Here is a 19,757-nt window from a genome sequence, read left to right as displayed (position 1 = left end):
CATTGGGCTCACTGGCCATACACCGCCGCACGCGCCGCCCCGACTTGTCGGAAAATCCAACTATTTCCAAAAATTCTCAAACTTCACAGAAATGAAGATCTCAGTGAGTGGAGGAATTTTCATACCTGCCACGAAGTCTAAAAGTGGACGGAAGATGGTCAATTTTGCCACAAAGCCGGCGGGTGCCTAAAACTTCTCGACGTCGATTCGTCGTCTACGGTGGTCCAACGGGGACAAAGTTAGTTGGGTTTTTCTCCTGGGATGATGGGCTACAAAGCCCAAGTGATGGCATCGGCCATCGCTTTGCCGATTTGCCGGAAAATCGAAAAGGGTGGCTGGAGTACCATTGATTTTCGTGAACTTTCGTGGCCTCAAACCTCCACATCCCATGGTTAATCAAGGTGGTTTTTGGGTGGGTTTTGTAGAGGGGAATGAGAGCTTCAAGATGGTGGCGGTGGCATCGAAAAACTCCACCGGAGTTGGCCGGAATCGGCCTTGAAAAATGGGTGGTCGCGAGTTGGAAAAACCCACGGGAAAGCTGGGATTTTTTTTTTTCTTCTTTCTATTTCTGATTGGGTCTCACCCTCTCCCTCTAATTTAATTGGTTCCTTCTTATTTGTGCCAAAAATCAGATTGGCCACTTTCCCACAAGGTGGGAGTTCAAATAATTTATAACTAAACTTTAAATAGCCATTTTCAAACGTCCATAACTATATCATTATAATCCGAACTCGCAAACGGCTTTCGCCTATGCGTTCACATCCACGAGTACTATGAGAATATGTTAAAAGAATAAGTCATACGTCTCTCTAGACGATGGTCAACATAAGTTAAAATCTTTGCCTCTATGGCATTTTCGTAAATTTACGCTTTTAAAATAAAATAAAAACGTAAAATTTGGAACGGGTTGTCACAAACAATTAATTTAGACAAACAATGCAAATTTTATAGGGGTGTATTTAATGAGGAATTTGAGATATTTTAATGAATTTATAAATCCATGAATTTTTATGGAATTTAATTGATTTGTAGAGATTCCATGTAAAATTTTTGTTCAATTTCCTTGAAATCTCATAGGAAGATGTGAGATTTGTGGATACTTAAAATACATTACGAAATCTCTCCATTTCCCTCTAATTCCTTAACTTTTCCAAATTCTTTAAATTAAAATTTGAATTGAATACACTTGGAATGTTATAAATTTCTTTAAAATTCTAATTGAATACACATGGATTTCTAAGGATTTTAATAAACTATCTTAAAATCCTGATGGCGTACAGATTGAATTTCAGATAATCACTTAAAATCCTGATTGAATACATATTGAATTTTAGAAAATCAGTTAAAATCCTGATTTAATACCTTTGAATACATTAAAAGAATTAAAATCTCTCAAAATCCCAATGAAATACACCCCTTTAGTGGAGAAAAACTTGTGCGAGGCTTTACTTGCCACTGGACTTTGTTGAGTGGTACTACAACACACTCAACACATGCCACATGGCCAATCTTATATATTTTTTTATATTTAAAACTCCCATGATTATTTTTTTTTACTAATTATTATACACTATAAGATTAATCTAATAGTTAATTTTTTTCCCCTCTTAGATATGCATTTGAGTGTTTAAATTGGAATGCCTTTTAACGCTCTGCTAAGTAACTGACTTTTTGTCATAATTCAAGTATCTTTTGGAGCAATCAATTATGAAGAAGCACCATAGTTAGGCAGTCTCCCACAACATCAAGAAGAGGCAAAATACTGTTTCCACGATTCTGGAGTTAAATTAGATGCTTGCTTTACAATGAAAAAAAAAACAAAATGGTTGGGAAACAATATTTTGTGTAAAATATGGATATGTAATCGTGTTTTTTTTTTTTTTTTTTTTTTTTTTGTAGCATCGATCATTTTTACCAAAGGGCTTTTCAACGAGACATTTGGAAATTGATAGCTCGTCTTCGTTATGTTCCTTAAATTAGCTACTGTCATAATACTTGATTCAAATATTGTTATTCAAGTATAAATGCTTTCGTAGTAAATCGAATTATTACATTTATAGCAAGAAATGAAATCCCACATCCGTTGTGCTATGATTCAAGCATAAACATCTGCCTCCATTTTGTTGCCCTTGTGACCATATTTTTACGAAGAAAGAAAAAACACAGAGTAGGAAAGAAGACGATAGAGAAAGTTTGGGAAGAAATTAAAAGGAGAGAGAGAAGAGGGAAAAAAAAATAAAATGAAACACTAATGGTGTATATTATTTGACCAAAAAAAAAATGGTGTATATTAATTAGTAGGAAAAATAATTACAACAGTTTTTAAATATAAAAGATTATATTTAAGATTTGTTATGTGACGAGTTTTGATTTGATTGTAATGTCACTTAGTAACGTCCAATGACAAGCAAAATCCCACACAAGTTTTTCTCAGTGAGGAACTAGATAGATAGTGATGCGAGGCTAGTCAGACAAATCCAATTGCCTCAAATAATTGAGTTCATAAAAAAAAAAAAAAAAAAAAAAAAAAGATTTATCCTCTTTTTTTTTAATTTTTTTAATTTAATTTTATTATTATTATTTTTTAATCCTCCTTTCACACATCAAATTGAATCATCACTCTCGCCAAACCCCACTTCCAAATTAAATTGTTAATTTGAAGGTTTAGTGAACTAATTACAGCAATAAACAAGATATATAAATGATGCAAAACAAGTCAGACAAATCCAAATGCCTCAAATAATTGAGTTCATGAAGAAAGATCTCTCCTTTATGCACACATCTAATTCAATCATCAGTCTTGCCAAATGCCACTTCCAAATTAAATTCCTTTTGTTAAAAACTAGTAAAAAAATACCCAACTGGGACTGAAGCCTCCTATCATTGCAACATTGTAAATTTAATTTATAAATTAAACTTCTTAATCCAACCATAGAAACCCTAAAAGCTCAAAATTGCAAACAATTAAGTAAAAGAACTCACAAACAAGTGGGTTATGCTAATTTGAAGGTTTGGTGAACTAATTTCAGCAACAAACGAGATATATAATGATGGAAAACAAGTCAGACAAATCCAAATGCCTCAAATAATTGAGTTCATGAAAAAAGATTTCTCCTTTTTTCACACATCTAATTGAATCATCACTCTTGCCAAATCCCACTTCAAACTCAAACAAATTCATCAAAAACGTTGCAAAAAAAAAGTCAAAAAGGATCCAAATTTAAAATGTTACCCACCCAAGATCGAGACATTTACAAATTAACAGTTTACCAAATGGGTCAGAAGCACCCCAATTGACTGAAACACCCAGAATCAAATTGCATGGAAACTGTCTGCCTTAGGGTTTGAAGAAAAATGGGGAAAAAGAGCTCCAAAATCCAAAAAGAAAACAGAGCAATGCCTCAGACAATCCAGGTGGGAGGAGAGGAGGGTTTCAGAAGGAAAACCCTAAAGAGACCATCCCCGATGGAGTTTTTCACTATTGCGTAGCTATGACTCAAAACGCTTCCATGGCTAAAAAGGAAGGCGATCTTAAGGGCCACGCTTAACAAGAACAAACAAATATTGCAGAACAAGCATTTAGATTAAAAGTTGCAGAATTTGAATGGAAGAAAACCAGAAAACCCAAATGCCCTAAGAGGCAGAGGAGGCGGATGAGGAGCAGAAGGTGGGAATATACAGGGGATGCGGCCTCTGCTCATTTTCTTGTGTGTTGGTTGGGCTTTTTGGTTGTGAGTAGCAGAAGACCCAAAGACTTGCAATTTGCGTGAGGCCCAAAATGTTATAATTTCAACTTTTGTTGGAATGAGATGTTAGTGATTTTGGGCCAAACAAGTTTAGCATTTCATTTGAAGACGGTGGTGACAGCCCAATTATCATCTATAGCTTAAAGAATAATATGAATGTTAGCACTTCAACGAGAAATTTATTAACGTGTCTGAAACATGACCTAGTACATCAAGTCTTAAAATAAGTGGTTGAATATTTGAAAAAAAAAATTCAACTGCTTGTACTATGACACTGTTGTACTGAACTGTGTTTCCGCCACACTGAAAAATCTTTCCACTTCAACATACTAAAGTATACGGCCAAGGAGATTGTCAATAACGGTTTCCTAATTTTATTTTAAGCAAAACTCTTAACAAAGTAAAGAATCCGCCACTTAGTAATACGGTCTAATGGTATTCCTCTTCACTTGTAAATGAGATGTCTTAGGTTCGATTCTCGCTAAAGGTAAAATTGAACCACATTATTGTTAGCACATTATGAGACTAAACTGATCACTTCTCTCTTAGTGCAAATAATATTGTTTGTAAAAAAATAAAATAAAATCAAGTTCTTTGACTAACGTAGCATTTTTTTTTTGTCTGATTAAATGCTAGCTAGTTTAAACTCGTAAATTTTTTTCCCGACAATAGCTTAGTTGTTTGGCTTGAAATTATCTGACTGAGATGTTCAATTCCGCACTTGTTTTACTAATTGTTATATATGACTAATTAACCTAATTAGAAATATTATTTTTGAGTTGATTAAGGATATGGGTGAATGTCCTCGAAATTTCACAAGTAATTAACAAATTAAAATAGAACGAATTAAATTAAGGTCAACATTCTGTTATGTAGAGGTCAGTCGTGCAATTGATTATTCATTTCCCGTGTCGTATAGGACCTAATGATGATAGTCCTCACATCAATTTAGTCAGAAGCAAACAATGACCAATTTTTTTAGCAGCAAAAACTGATCACAACGTCCTTTTCATTTTTTTTTTTTTTTTTTTTTTTTTTTTGGGAACAAGAAGACATAACTGATGACCAAGTCTTGAAAATAAAGAAAAAGAAAAAAAATTCGAAATAAAACAAAAGTGTATGTAGTATTACCAACATATTCATTTTAATTTTTTACGTATATTTTTAATTTTTAACCGTCAAATTAAATGAATTGAACAAGATTAATAATATAAAATAATAATAAAAACGTGTAGAAAGTAAAAATGAGTGTCAACACTATTTAAACAGAAATGCATGCGTGCATGCATTATCCTATATGAATTTTCCGGGTTGGGAATGTTGATATTTGACGTCAGGGCATTCACATAACTTGAATTTCTATATTTTCAAATATCAACATGTTCTTGACATGTTTGGATGACTGGGTCTTTTCACACATAAAATAAGCTAGTCCCTCAAGGGAGAGTATGTTATTCAAAACTGATAAATAATAATAAGTGAGGTTTATAATGTCATATATTGTGTGATACAGTAAAAATGCCACCCTAAATTATACAGTTGAAATCAAACCAATTTTATAACTTTATAGCTCGTTCGGAAATGTTTTTAAAACAAGTGAATAATCACTTTTAGAGAAAATGTTTTTAAGTTGGAAAAGCATTTAAATGCTTATTACATCACTAAAAACGTTTTGGTCATTTTAAAAGCATTTCCAAACGAGCCCTTAGACAATCTCCAACCCTTGGCCTAAAATTTAGGTTTTAACTCAGAAACAACTTTTCTGCTCCAACTCTTCTGGCCTAAAATTTTAGCCCCAGATTATTAAACAATGAATTTAGGCTAAATTTTTTTTATAAAAAAAAAAATTATGTAGACTATCCTAAATTAATTTTATGAACATTAACCTAAAAATATTTAAATTCCGATAAACATTGAAAAATTACTAAACCGACACATAAAACTCATGAAACACTATAAAAGAATATGAAACAGATGATAGAGATGTATAAACACAAGACACATGAGCAAACACATGGTTTTGGAAGATGGTAGAAAGAAAAATTGGAAGAATTGTAGGAGAAAAGTTAGTTTTGTGTGGATGTTTCAATAAATATATAGGTATTTATAGAGTTTTTGGGTGGATTTTGAGTTAAATAATTTTTTATAATTATTTTAACCGTTGAATTTAAATTTTGGGCCATTAGATTTTTTTTTTTTACCGTTAAATTTGATCATATTCAATCTCAATCGTGGATTCAATAAATTTATAAATATAAAACAAAAATATTAACTAAATTAAATGTGGACTGTTGTATAACCAACAACCTATTCAAATGTGAGTCGTTGATCAACCAGACAAGAGGAAGCCACATTCATGTGGGTGGGGGCTCCACCACTAATCATGGCCTAGATTTAGCTTTTTTTTCAATTTTTAAGTTGGGTTGGAATGGGTTTGGGTGGTTGGGGGGGAAGAAGGGGAAAAATAGGTTTTGACACTTGGGTTGGAGTTGGTCTTAGGGATGTTATTACTTAATAAATGTGTAGTTAAAAATATTATTCCTTGACCTATTTATCCATAAGAATATTGTTCCTAAATACGAAATATTTTATTTCTTGCATATTTTTGTACTCATTGAGAAATCATAAATATGTGGAGACGTATTTCTTTAAGATGAGATCAAGAAAAATTATAACTTATTACAATATGGAGTTTATTTCAATATATAACTGACCCCCGAGTTGAGACCGAAATTTTTTATTACATGGAAATTATTCCATTATACAGTAATACTTTAGAGACGTTTTACTATACAACTAATTAGTGAATTAATCATGCATGGCCTCGTGCTATTAGTAAAGAAATTATTTATTTTTAGGTAGTAATTTATTTTGTCAAATTCACGAAAGCTTTTAACATTCTTTAACAATTTACTAGTTCTTGCAATTCAAGGAAAATATGTAAATTTTGTCAAATTTTCAAGAAAACGAACACATTTGTAACATGTTGGGAAAATTACAAGAAAATTGTAATATTCTTCTAAGAAGTACGTAGACAATTAGGCTGAGGTGCAGGTATCTCGCTCTCTTTAAGGAGATTCAGGGCCACTGCAGTTTGACAAAAGTTCATAAACCGATGCAGCAGTATATCTCTTGACTTGTCCCATCCATAATACAACAGCCCAACTAAATTGTGTTTGACTTAAACCTTTCTGCACAAATAAAGAAGAATCCAAAGCTCCACCACAAGAACACCCTTCTTTGGCCAATAAGTAAAAGATAGAAAGTATGGAGGAATAAAGACTGTAGTTGTGAGTAGTGGCAGATGCAGGATTTCAACCTCAGGTGATCCTAGTATAAAAGATGTAAAGATTTTGTAAACAGAAATAGTGTGTAGAGGGTAAACTTTTTTCTCTATTTTTTAAATGAACACTGGTGCGAAATATATTAAGCACACAAATTAAACCCTCTTCTGACAATTGTAGCAAAGTATGTAAGTAGGGATCGTTCAAAACCGGGGATTAGGAGGGATTGCTAAACTCTTGAAAACTGACCTAAGAACTCCAAAACAAAGTTAAAAACACTAATTTGGACTCAAAGAATGAAAAACCAAAGTTAAAACACTAAAACAAAACAAAAACTCAAAACAGCAACTAGAAGACTCAAAACTGCCTAAAAACCACTTTCTGGCCAGTTTTGAGCACCTACACTAATTTGGACGAAATTGGTTGAAAACTTGACTCAAAACACTTAAAAACATGAACCAAAACAATTTCTAACTAAATTGAGACTTCAAAGTAAAGGGGGAGTTGATTTGGACGAAATTAAAGTTGAGAAAACAGATTGCAAAGTAAAACTGATTTTGAAACGTTTTTGGGGTTTTTAATGGATGATGGACTAGTTAGGGGTTCTTTCTCCACACATGACAAGTATGCAAATGACTCGATTTCCAGTTATTCCTTCATAGAATTATGAATGACAATGCCCCAAATTAACCGTGACATCACTAGTTAATTCTCAAGTTTTCCTTGTGTTATTGAATTGGATGACATCATACGACAACCCAAAGCATTCTTCAAAAGTTCCTTACATGACATCATAATAAAGATACAATCAAAGATCATTACGTTCAATGAAAACTATAAGCATTGACAAAGCACTTGTGACTATGACATCATGACATTTATGCTAGGAATTGAACTTAACGCGATTGTGACTAGCAACCTTCACTACTTGTGAATATAAGTGTGTGACAATTATGTGAAACAAACTTATATTCTAGCATCATATTCATGCAAGCCAATTAAGTGTCGACCCCTAATTAACAAACACAAATACGTTATTACTCGCACAGTTAAGCCAATTGCATTCACGATTCAAGAACTCATAACTGGAATTAATCAAATCAACTTGCACACATAGTTATGGCTTCGAAATCACCCCTAACCAATAGGGGTTTAGCCACTCATGTTCATAGCAAAATGAAAGGAAAATAAATTAAACATTGAAATCATAAAACGAATTACACCTAGAATGCACCAACGACGAAGCTTGAGCATCCAAGAGTCCTTCCTTCTTTCTCCTTGCTACGGCACAAAGGTGGATGGGATGGTTGGGATGTGTTTTAGGATCAGGGATTATGGAATTGGATGGAGGATAGGCACGGCAAGGTGTAGTGTTTGGCTGGAATTGTGTTTCTAGGATTTTAGGATGTGTAGAGTGGTGTGGCTAGATGAATGGACGAAAATTGGGTGAATGAGTGATCCCCCTAGTGCCTTGCTGCAAAGCCTTATTTATAGGGCTAGGAAAGGTTTAGAACTTAGTTGAAACCAAAAGGTTTTATACCAGAAATTCTATACATGAAACACTTAAAGGATATATGTGTGTAGCTTGGACAAGGTAGGAGACAAGATAGGACGGCTAGGAGACAAGATAGGACGGCTAGGAGACAAGCTAGGACGGCTAGTGACAAGCTAGGACGGCTAGTGACAAGCTAGGACGGCTTGTTCTTCCAATACAGAAATTAGGCACCATGTGTGAATAGATAAAGCCTTCTAGAAATAAGGTTTTTAGGCCCCCTTGCAGCTCCCTAACTGAATTCAAGCCTTCAAATTCGTCCATCCTCATGCCTCCATGCTTGCACTATCCAATCTTGGCCCAAAAATGCTCTAGAATGCTCCAAATTGCTTCTTTTTGCATACTTTGACACTAAAACCTGAAATTGCACGAAAATGACTTTAAACACTAAACTAACTAAGGAAAAACAACATAAATGCATGAGAACAAGCCAATAAAGTCGCATAAAAATGCTCCTATCAAACACTTCGTTGAGCACTTTGTGTATACATGGGCATCCCTATTTTGTCTTTTAAAGATTAAAAGCCTTACCGCAATATTTAGTGTCAATTTTCTTGAGAACTAGTAAATTGAATTTTTATTTTGAGAGATTATATTCACACACCCCAAATTACTTATCCCACACCCTTTTAATTTTTCAATATTTTCTACACACCACTAACACTTGATAGAAAAATATTAAAAAATTAAAAATGTGTGGGAGAAGTCATTTGGGGTGTGTAAATATAATCTCCTTTTATTTTTTTTTAATTTTAAGAATACTAGTAAATTAAAAGGTTTTCTTTCTTATGAGATATTAATAATTATTAGGTGAAGGCTATTAATTTAAAAGGTCAAAATTATGTTTAGCTTTCAATATATTGCAGGGATATAAAAAAGGGCCAAACGGCAAAATGGGATAAAAAAAAAATTATTTAGAGAGAAGATAGTGGGTCCAACTGGAAAAAAGAGATAAGAAGGGAAAAAAAAAAAAGAAGCAAAAACGGCACCATTTCCATACAAGACAGAAGTACGGACACAATCAATCCTCTTTATTCACTTTACCCAGCCGGTTCTGCAACTACATATTCAAACTCCGGCGAAGAAAACCCAGTTCAGTTGTGGATCTTATGCCTAATTTTTATTTTTTATAATGATTTATCCCATCCAGTCTTTCATAGAGCTCCATCTAAAGTTTAGGGTGGTCCTTCATGGTACTTCTCAAGCGTTTCTCCAGATCTTCAAAGGGTCTCGGGACCACCCCGGTCCTTATATAGATTCGCCCCTGGTTGTGAGGAAATTCGTAGTGGGATCATAAATAAAAAGATAATTGGAAAAATGCTAATAATTATATGTTTATAATTAATTTAACAAAGAAAAAAAGTTACAAGAGTTACAAAATATGAAAGGCTAAAGATTTCATCTTAATTTCCCACTAACCACAAATAATGACAAATAAACTTATTTTTCCACTAACAACCAAACAATGACAATTATAATTAATTTAATATTAAAAATGAACCAACATAATTCTTATAAAACATAAATCTAATTTATGCACACACACATCATCCATACGCTAATTTTCTCCGCAAATTAACGAAAGTAAGTCATTGTCCTTGAATTGCAGAAGTTCATAAAATAGCACATATCCAAAATCGAAAATTGAAACATATTGATATCAAGTCATGTGAAAGCTAAACAAAATCAATTTGCAGATTTACAGCATAATTGCATAACTCGCCTAAACGTGCAATCATATGGGGCCACGAGTGTTTAAAATTGGCATTTTCTTTAGTTCATGCGTGGCTTCTCTTAGAGATACTTTTTAGTGTGCCATCGGAACATGGGCACATAATTTATTATCGTTATACAAGTGGATGAAAATTTGAATAAAAGAATTTTTTTTCACTTGTAGAATGACGTATCACATTGTATACCGGACACAATGAAAATTCTCTCTTTCTCTTGCTTATAAATATAAAATGTCTCATTGAGAAGTCAAGAAAAAGAGAAGTTTGTACACATGCATATGTCAAAAACTAATTTGTATTACATATGTTTTATTGAGAGCAATAATAGAGTGATTTTATTGATAAAAATATAACAATACAAGAGGTGTCATTTTGAATACATATTCATATATTCTCTAGTGATCAAATCTTTGATATGGAGAAAAATTTGCACAACTAATTAGATAAACCCCCACATGGCTACTACCACCAACTACTAGAAACACAAACAACAAATAATACAAATTTGATGCAAAAACGATAGAAACGACAAATACAACACTGAATGCCCATACAAAGCTAGGCTTGAAACAGGTGAGGCCACATCAACTATTGCTAAAACAAGTCAACAACAATTTTCCGTAACAATCACAAGACAATAAAACTAACTAATCCGTGAATGAACCAGTAATTAGCTTGTCTTCATAGTGAGGGCTACATCGCTTACAACTGTTGGAGTTGTTTTTTTTTTTCTTCTTTTTCTTTTTATTTCATTTGCACAGAATGAGAGAGCACTATGTACAATATTCTACAATAAATATTGCAATGGTTTTTATGTTTGATGTCATTTTGAAGAAAAAATATTGATGAAAGTACCTTGAACTTCTACAAAGAGGTTGGATTTGACACCCTTAAGTCCCTACGATGTCGCAAAAATTTTGGATTTTTCCTTTGGATTGAAACTGTTGAAAGTTACATTTTTCTCCGCTACCTACAATCGCATCGAAGAATTTGACAGGTGTTGGTGAAGGTTGCATTCATGAGTAAGAAACGAATTAAGGGCTTGTTTGGAGCTGTTTTGTAAGAAGTACTATACTCATTACATGGAATAGCGTGGTCAATGGATTTCACAATCGAGTCAACCTTCTTTAATATGATAAAAGAACTTGAGGTTCTACTCCAAAACCAATTGGTAATACGAGAGTTGCTCAACTCCTTACAAACCTTCACAAGGTTCTTATTTTTTTATATGGGACATTTCTTCGCATCGTCACACATCCAATCCCCTATGGTTGTTAGCTTACACACGTAGGCCATACCATAATGAAAGAATTAAGTTGAGAGTCCACCCAAAGCTATTAACAATAAGAGGAGTGAGTAACCCAACCAACTCCTTATGGCCTTATTTGTTTGTCTTCACTAAGCTTTACTGGACTGGACTACACTAAGAGATAGTGTAGTCATGTGTTTGTTATCCGCGTGGACTAGCTTAATGAGATAACGAATGACTTGCCTAAACTAGCACCCTCGTTAAACGATTTTAGCGAGACCCCCCAAAAAGCAGAGGATTGCTAAGACTTGCTTCGCTTCATAAAATGAGAGCCCAATTCCATCAATCGCTGGAAATGGGTCCGATCCTCATGGAAAAAAAAGCTCGATGACTCAAACCTTTGACCTTCGTCGCCATTTGTTGCACATCCACCAAAAAGGCTTTGAATTCCACACTCTCTGTTACTGATTTGACCACGCTGTAGAGATCACTCACTTTCATAGCTGCCAACAAGATGAAAAAGGCATTGGATCTCAAATCGCCGAGCTCCGACCCAAGAAGAGTCTTGGGTCGGCCGGGTCCAATCTTCGGAAGCCCAAAGGGGCTATCATGATGGTGGGTGAGCTAATAAGGATCCAAATGGGGATTTCACTGGTCAGCTTAATTTCTTCACTTTTTTTTTCTCATTTGCAATTTTTGTTTATATGACTTAGAAGGGTTTAATTTTGTTTTGATTTATTTTTAGTAGGTAATGTTTGGTTTTTGATAATTCTAATGATATGATGAGATTGTTTAGCTCAAATCTGAGAGTGATTTGGTCATTTTGGTTCGCAAAATTGTTTCTTTGCTTAATGTAGTTTGATATGATGAAATTTTATGTGTTAATTAATCACAATCTTCGTTTCAAGCTCGTATGTTGCACTGACCAACAAGAATACGATCTTGCCATTGCACTCTCCCCTCTCCTTTTTCTCAATAGAAAAATATTATAATCGGTGACTTTAGTAGTCTGATACTGCAACAGCATTGCACCAAACACTTTATTATAAACCACTTTATGTGGCATGTCACGTTATCATTGCTGCACTTATCAATTCATGTGAGGTCGTTATATATTAAACTTAATCTGCCTAGCTAGCCACATTTTTAATATTAGGCAGAATTATACATCTTCACGTATTTGCATGTCATGACTAAAATTTGTTGCCCGATGTCGGCAGAGGAAGGAGTGGGGACCTGATGTCGCCACTTGCCACTGTAAGGAAAGCAGCCCTTAGTATCTTTTGCCAGTTCGAAGCTTCGTATCTTCCAAACATTTCTATATGCGCGTTTCTTTATTTTCTTCCGAGGTCAAATTTTGAAAAGCTTCTGCGTTGCTGCGGTTTTAATTTTTAATTTTTATGAGATTTCGATTGTTTGAATGACTGAAATACAATATTGGAGAAGCAAACTAACAAAGGGTTCAAGGAAAACATTTTTCTTCCTTTTCCCTCTTTTGGTAAAGGAGGAAAAAGGTTAGTTCGGTTGTTTAAACACAGAGGAATTAAAAATGTTGGGTTCCACATTGGATATATAACAAAGTAACATACAATTAATACATGAGATTTTACTCTTAATATCATCGAAACACTTTGTGATATAAATCCAACAACTGGTAATAAGTGGTTAAGTTGGAAAAATGCTGGTAATATTAGTGGTGGATCCTACTAGACCTAAAATGTTTATAAAGAAATTGGCAGAAGTTAGTGGGTGTTTTGTTTATCATTAACTTAATTATATAGAATTAGAATTACTTGGAGACTCGGAGACTAAGCTTCCCAATTTATGCCACTAAAGAACTGAACTAAGTAGCAAGTGGCTCTTTATTACAGTGGTGGAAAAGTGTTGAGCCCTTGCATGACGGCGTGGTTTCAAATCCGGATAGTGGCTAATCTAACATCTACTATGACAAAATCTATCTCTTGACAAAAAAAAAAAAGAAAAAAAAGAGCTGAACTAAGTAAGATATTACATAATAATCCTAAGAGGACAACCACTTGATTAATATTAATATTTGTAAAGGATCAAGGAAGAAGCTACAGTACTAGTTGTTATGTTTTGTTGGAATGTAAACAGAAGAAGATTTGCTCCATGCCATGCGTGAACCATTGGACACTTAAGTTTTGTCCATGTTCTGAAGACATTTCAGCGTGGACTTTGGAAAACAGTAAAGTTTTATCTCATTGCGCGTGAAATCGGGGAAGAGATCTTTTCAATCTCTTCTATCAAAATCATCGAATTAAGTGATTTGAATTTTTGAAATTTTTATATAATCTCTTTAACCTTCTTATCCTTCTTTTAAGATTGAAAATTCAAATTCAGACTCGGTCAAATATTCCTCTCACATTCTCTTATTTTGTCTTTCTTTTGTTATAAAAAATTAATATAAGATATTGACGTGGCTTAACCGTAACCATTGAAATAAAAGAGAGGAAAGATGAGGAAAAAAAAAAGTGGAGAGAATCCTACTTCAATTGGTATCATCTTAAGCATGCGCCTGAATCTTTACGGCAGATTTGTAATGTCGGTGAGGTAGCTGAATATCATTTTATTCATTATGTTTGTTTATTTGCCTTCAAATCAAGATACCATTAATGTTACCGAATAAAATATAAGGAATTTTAATGAAACATAAGAAATTTTAATGAAACATTTCCGGTACTGTTTATTTTTAATGAAAATGATATTTTAACTTCAAAAAAATCACTTATGGTACTATTCACTTACAACACATTTTTGTCCCTTTGATTAAAACTCAAAGTTTTCAAATAATTTTCATTAGTTTTCCTTAATAAAGAAGTTTACACTTCGTGTTGATTAAGTGGTAAAGGCTTCAGAGCTGGTATTGATCGATCGTTGATGTAGGATTAATTGTTTTCTTTCTTTTATACAGCACAAACCAAGAAACGGTCTCTCCAATGTAGAAATGGTTACTAGGGGTTAGGCGAAAATGATAATGGATCTCATTGTTTTGTACAAGAATTAGAGAGTTAAACGAAAATAGCACACATATGGTAAGATATAACTCGGTACGTAATTTCCACGACTTACCCAAGAGCTAGGCCATCCAGTGCCACTAGACCACCACCGCCAGGTCAAATTGCTGCTTGTTGCACCACCAGGGGCCATTGCGTTGGGTTCTTTGCATCGATCACACAACAAAAGACCTCTTTAGCAAGGAACGTGTTAGCAATAAAAGTAGGAAATTTGTTGAATAAGAATTTTGCCGACGAAATTCCTTTCTCGCTAGGTTGTTGATGACTCGATATATGACCAATGTGAAGTCTAGGCTGAGGTACTTTTTCACCAAAAATTCTACGCCGAAAAAAATATTTTTATCAGAAAGTAATCAGTAGTGACGAGACAAATATTTCTCGCGCGTAGTATTTTTTGTCAGATCTTTAGGAAATATGTTGTGTCTTGCATGACAAAATCGATATTAAGCATGGAAAATGACACTTGGAAAACAAATTCAAATTTGTGCTTTAGAATTTGGAAGACAACAAAAGTCGTATTCCTCTCACTTAATTACGTGAAATTTGTAGCAAGCAACTATAGATTTTTGAAGAAAAAAGAAAATTTATAATTTATAAGCTTCACACAGTCAGCTTTACACATTGTGCCTTCACATTTCAACTTTCCATCTCTCTACTCTCTCCATTCTTTTTCAGGTACCCTGGCGTTTATCAGTTGATTGGATAAATTGTTGTACTATCCTCTTTTCCATATATGTTCAGTTTTCTCACATTTATCACGAAAAAAACAGGCAACAAATTTTTTGGCAAACTATGATGTTGATCATATGTTGGGATTCATTGGTGGTATTCATGTCCCAGTTGTGGCTTTTGCTCATAATCTTTCGAAGCTCCCAAATTTTCATTTCTCTTAGAAGTTCTCTTAATTGAATTTTTTTTTGTTTTGGTAATAATTTTCTACTTCTAGTTAGGGTTTGACTTCATATCCCCTCTAACTTATTGTATCTTTACTTCTCTTTTTTTTCTTGAATATATATTTACAATAATGCATTTTTCTCTGATAGTAATGCTAAAATGAATGTGACATCATTGTTTTAATTATAAAAATAAAAAAATAAACTGGAGAAGATGTGAATTATTAGGAAGAGATGCTAGTCGAGTAAAAAGGTTGACTATCATATTCATGCATGTAAATTCTGCCAAACTCTGTTGCCCTAGACGAGTGATTGATTGGAACATTGGAAATTTCATACTTAGCCGTATTTGGGTAGATTTTCCCTCCCTCTCCAACCAATTAAATCTCTCCCAGCTCAACTAATCAAGAGGGCTCTTGAAATGTTGCTATAATTACTTTATATTAATATGCAGTAATTTTCTCGTACAATTAAACAGATAATTTAAAATGCAATGTTAAGTATTATGCAAATCCAAAAATACAATATTGTATTGATCCAATAGCTAAAAAGTTATACTATAGTTTTGATGAGTAAAACAAAAAGCATGCTCATCTTATCCTTTGTACGAGTAAATTTCTCTTTCGTATGTATGAGCCACATATATGTTATTTAATTCGATTTAAATGTGAGCTCATAATATATAAATTAAAACAGCATAATGTACAAGTGATGAATTGTCTCGTGGTTAGGTTCTTTTTCTTCAACTCACTGCATTTTGGGTTACACTATCCCTCTCCCATGTATAGACGGAATTCATAGCGGTTCAAATCAACTAAATTGTGATGGTACGAGAGCATCATGTTTTGACACCGTGTAAGTTTTCAACCCATCCTTTTCTCTGATGCTTTCTTCCATGCCTTATCCGAGTACACGATTTAAAAAATGGTCAAACGATTAATATATGCTAATCGTCTTGAGAAGAATTAAAAAGGATAAACGCAAATAGTATAACAGCGGCTGCAGTGTAAAAACCCCAAAGACAGTCGCACAGGGACATGCCATATACACGTATATTGACTGATTCCAAGAAGTGAAGATGAGGGACAAGGGTTTTCTTCGTCCACAAGCGCGTGGAAATTTCCAAGCAACTAAAAAATTTGTCTTTCCTTTCTCCTTTCACTCGGCCTCCTTTTTGCTCGATCATTTGGCTAACACAGGCCATTCCATAAATCATCTGCTATATATATATATATATAACGTTTGAAACCTACGTCACTGAAAAACATCAAATTAGTACCACATAGAAACTTGAACTGGCTAGTAGCTATTCCTATTTATTTGGTTAGCTGGTAGTAGCTAGTGTTATTAGGGTTAGAGGGAGGGAGATCGAGAGACAGATGCAATGGAGGATTTACCACCTGGATTTAGATTCTCTCCAACAGAGGAAGAGCTGATTTCGTTTTACCTGCAGAAAAAACTTGATGGAGGAGTGAGGACTTGAACCGAGTCGTGGATCGAATCATACCCGTTGTCTACATTTACGAGTTTAATCCATGGGAACTCCCACGTAATTCAACCTCTCTCTCTCTCTCTCTCTCTCTCTCTCTCTCTCTCTCTCTCCCCTTCCATCCCTACCTCCCTCCCTTTCCCTCCCTCCCTCCCTCACCCTCCCTCCCTCTTTAATTGTTGGATTTATGCTAGCTTCTGGCTTGCTTAACTCTAGGAAAATGTTGGTTTTAGTGTACTGAATATACATTTGATAACTTTAACATGAAAAATCCATATGATGCATACTTAACATTATGTGCCAATATGCAAGTCTCAATCAGCTTTTCCCTTATTTGGGACAATAGATAGACCAAGAAAAACGTGATATATGAAGCTAGCTAAGCTTAAGATGCAATTTTATGAAGGCACTTATTTATACACGCATATGCAGTGCTTCAACTATTATATTTTTAAGTTGGGAATATACTTTACATGTACTTTAATTAATTATGGTTACTAATTAAACAGAGGCTGCCGGAGAGGCGATCCATGGAGATCCAGAGCAGTGGTTCTTTTTCATCCCAAGACAAGAAAGTGAAGCTCGAGGAGGGAGACAGAGACGACTCACAACAACTGGGTATTGGAAAGCAACAGGATCTCCAAGCACTGTTTACTCTTCCAATTCCAATAATTATCGTGCCATCGGCCTCAAAAGAACCATGGTTTTCTATACTGGCAGAGCTCCCCATGGAAAGAAAACGGAGTGGAAGATGAATGAATACAAAGCCATTGAAATTCATGCAGATGACAATAATCAACCATCAATGGCCGCTTCCTCATCAAACCCTAGTACTCCTACTCCCTCGGTACGTACATACTAAATAATCTCTTAGCTCAAACTTAACAACGTTTTTTTTTAAATTCACAAATTCAATTATTTGCAACACAATGATCTAGGTTTTCTGACGACATAGTTTGACGAAGATCTCCATTTATTGTCTGACGTTTATGTGTTTGTGTATATGTATAATATTCGAGAGATTACAATTGAATGATTTTGTCCATCAGCTGCAAGTTGCACCGTATACATTCAAAATATGTATATGTTCTAGATTGGGCACACAAGAGGACATTTAGTTAGTTTGTAGAACGACACCAACAAGGACTGAGCATGTTAGTGGCACCACAAGGCCACACAGTTTTTAAGCGACTTCCTTGATGGCTTACGGCATTGAGTTTTCAGTGCTGTTAATTAGCATCTAAACCAATTTAATTAACAATACTTCATAATTCATGTTAATTATTATGTTGATATATGTTGGCATGTATGCATGCAGTTAAGGCAAGAATTCGGCTTATGCCGAGTATACAAGAAATCAAAATGCCTTAGGGCATTCGACAGGCGACCTCCAGGGATTGAGATCACAAGAAAACCTAACTTAAACATTCAAGCAGCTCCTGCTCAGGCTGCAGATCTTCTGGATCAGGGTTTGACAACGTCGAATAGGAACCCTCAGAATATGGAAGGGAGAACAAACTCAAGCTCATCGGAGAGTTCATCCTCAGGAGGCTATGGCTCCCAATCGTCTCAACCAGAACAAAGTTGGACACTGCCAAGGGCCGTTGATAATGAAGCTATTTGGGATTTGGATCAATTGATAAAATTTTTGCTTTAAGGGGTGGATAGGAAGAAATACCAAGTAGTACGGTATTACTACGTTATCCAAAATCCTTTAATAGAATGTCTAGCTACTAAGAAAATAAACTAGTGCGCGTGGAATCATAATCACTCATATGTACTTATGTAGGGTTTAATCGCTCTAAGGTAGGGTTTAATCGCTCTAAGGTAGAGTTAATTTTTACTAGAATTGGGGAAGAAAAGTCAAATTCAAAGGCTATTGTGCTAGACATGTCCTGATCACAAGCTTAACCTATCTTGATCCGTTTTGCTTCCTTTGTAACAAACAATTGGGTTCTTTATCTGTTGTTCTTTCATATGTATGTAAATTTCTTGGACTACTATTCTGTATAACCTTGAAAGTTTGCAGAAGTGATATTAGAATTGATCACTTGTTATTGTTATGTGTAGGTAATTACAATTTTGAGAATTGTTGTCATTGAAGGCCAATTGATGCAAGTAATTCACTATTAACTAATTTATATATCAACTGCACAAAACTGATATTTTTCAACTAAAAGTTTGGTTCAAATTTTTTTTGGTTCGATCATTTTTGCATTCCTCCATTTTTGCTAACCTTTTAATTGATTAATTTAAAAGTGATTCAAAGGACAAAAACAAGAGGCGAAGTGCAAAGAAAGAGAAAACGAGAGTGTAAAAATCACTACTTTTTTGTCTACTGAGCAATGTGTCAAACTCTTTCAAAATGGTACTAGGCGGAATATCCTGCGATTATAAATAAATGTATGCTAGATTGACTAGTCAAACTCACCAATCAACTAAGTACAGATTCATTAGTTAAGCAAACACAAATCTAGCAACCAAACTTAGTTTACTACAGGTTATCCTAGTCTGTAACTGCTCAGTTCGTTATTCATACTCATGTAGTGTAAACTTAAGCACAAACACACATCAAATAACAAGCCATAGAATGCATGTATCATTAGATATGTGGACAAGTTTTGGTAATAAAGAACATAAGAAATTTGACCAGAAAACCCACCTCTGGGTTAGAAAACTGGGGACTCCATGGAGTCTAATCTAATGGTGCAAACAAGATTCATACAAGGTACCATATCAAGCAGCTCATTTCCTAGATCTAATATACGAAGCGGTT

At 34.3% G+C, this 19,757-nt stretch overlaps 2 non-coding genes and 1 pseudogene across 2 annotated transcripts; 1 reads left to right on the top strand and 2 right to left on the bottom strand.

Moving 5' to 3' along the window:
* Nucleotides 1-2,706: 2,706 nt before the first annotated feature.
* Nucleotides 2,707-2,809, bottom strand: LOC125469936. Its single transcript, XR_007252275.1, has one exon. It is a non-coding gene; the product is annotated as a small nucleolar RNA Z266 (small nucleolar RNA).
* Nucleotides 2,810-3,052: 243 nt separating this feature from the next.
* Nucleotides 3,053-3,157, bottom strand: LOC125469935. Its single transcript, XR_007252274.1, has one exon. It is a non-coding gene; the product is annotated as a small nucleolar RNA Z266 (small nucleolar RNA).
* A 13,587-nt stretch (nucleotides 3,158-16,744) lies between these two features.
* Nucleotides 16,745-19,039, top strand: LOC103961673 (annotated as a pseudogene).
* The last annotated feature ends 718 nt before the right edge of the window (nucleotides 19,040-19,757 follow it).

Source organism: the organism of the source record quoted next, unplaced genomic scaffold, assembly GCF_019419815.1.
Source record: "Pyrus x bretschneideri cultivar Hongxiangsu unplaced genomic scaffold, Pyrus_bretschneideri_v1 Contig47, whole genome shotgun sequence".
Lineage (NCBI taxonomy): Eukaryota > Viridiplantae > Streptophyta > Magnoliopsida > Rosales > Rosaceae > Pyrus > Pyrus x bretschneideri.
Note: the sequence above shows the minus strand (reverse complement) of the source record. Positions and strands in the feature narration are given on the sequence as shown.